This window comes from Chinchilla lanigera, unplaced genomic scaffold (genome assembly GCF_000276665.1).
Source record: "Chinchilla lanigera isolate Chin_1 unplaced genomic scaffold, ChiLan1.0 scaffold00128, whole genome shotgun sequence".
Classification (NCBI taxonomy): Eukaryota; Metazoa; Chordata; class Mammalia; order Rodentia; family Chinchillidae; genus Chinchilla; species Chinchilla lanigera.
Window position 1 is genome coordinate 3,684,015 of NW_004955529.1, and position 1,651 is coordinate 3,685,665.

The window sequence follows — 1,651 nt, forward strand, 5'->3', positions numbered from 1 at the left end:
CAAAAGACACAAATTCTCAGTTATAGGATAAATAAGACCTAGCGATCTAATACACACCATAGTGATTGAAGTTACTAATAGCATCTTATTTATCTGAAATTGTGTAAAAGTAGACTTTAATTGTCTTCACTACACAGAACAAAGAGATAACTTTGAGTAGTGATAATTGTGTATATTTGGGTTTCATAATAAATAAACAATATATATGTATTGCAGATTAAAATGTATACATGCAATATATACAATTTTGTCAAATAGTTTAAAATTTTAAAATTAAATTTACAGAGGCATTGATCTCAGCAGAGAGTTGGATAAAGACTGCACAACTGAGTATAACATTCTTTGAAAACTTTAATAGAACCAGAAATTTGATTCCTAAATTTGTATCTTCAATTCTGTACTGCTGGGTTCAGACCAGCAAACCTTGATAAACAGATGAATGAAAAATGTGGGAGGAAGAACATCTTTGTTGGGGATTCAGGGGACTTCACCGAAATGAAGCTCTGAACCGAATCAAATTCCCACAATGGACTCAAACTCCCAGATTTATTGAGGAACAACAAAGGTAAAGCATTCTGCTGAGCACAGATGTTTTTCAGGTTAGCAAGGCATGGTGACAATTTGGCTGAATCATTAACTTTTATCTGATTGTCCCCTAGGGAGCTTCCTTTTTTTCCTCATAAGACCCATTTCTTCTCGAGCTGGAAAAATATCTCCTCTTCAAGATGTTCCAGCTCCTCAGAGTTAGCAGTTTTCTGGCCCGTGAGTCAACTCAAGCAGACATTGACCCATTTAGTGTCACAAGGAACTCCACATTGTCCTAGATTAAACTAATGTCTTTCCATCCTGGACTGAAAGCTAGATGCAAGAACAGATCATATAAATCTTATTACTCACTGATTCCACAGTTTCCTTTAAAATGCCTAGCATATATTGAAAATTTAATGAGAATTGGTTGAAAAAATAAATAATATCTTTGACTTTTATCAGTTCATTTTCTTTTATTATTCACCATTCAGAGTTACTACTATAATAATCATGGTCCTCCAAGTATTGATGCCATCCACTTCATACTGTTGCTCTAGTGGGGCTGATGATACAGCTACATCTTATTATTTGAGGCCATAATTAAAGCCATTTTTTTTAAAAAATGGGCAACTTGTATATCCTTGGATATAGCTAAGTTATTGGACTGATGTTCTGTTTTAAAAGTGCTTTCCATGAAATTTAAAACAATTATATAACATTGTTGTACATTTCACTGATATAATGAGGGATTTGATTAACAATATTTTAATATACACTTCCAGCCCAAATTATATTTAAATCATTGAAGTCACATGTTGAAAGTACAAGTCATTTTTCTGCTGAAATCAAATAGCGATGATAGTATTAACTAATATTTATGCACTTCATACATGCTAAATGTTAAATTTTATTTTGGTCTGTGATATTTTAGGATTATTTTTATTTAAATTTTTATACTTTGACATAACATCACAGGTTTTAACCACATACTCTGTTTTTAGTAATTTGAGATATCAATATGTAATACAACCATTGTTAATTTGCTATCACCCTGTCTGAAATTTTGTATTGCTTGTATTGTTTTTGTGTTATTTTGTGAATGTATGTGTGTTTGTTGATAGGT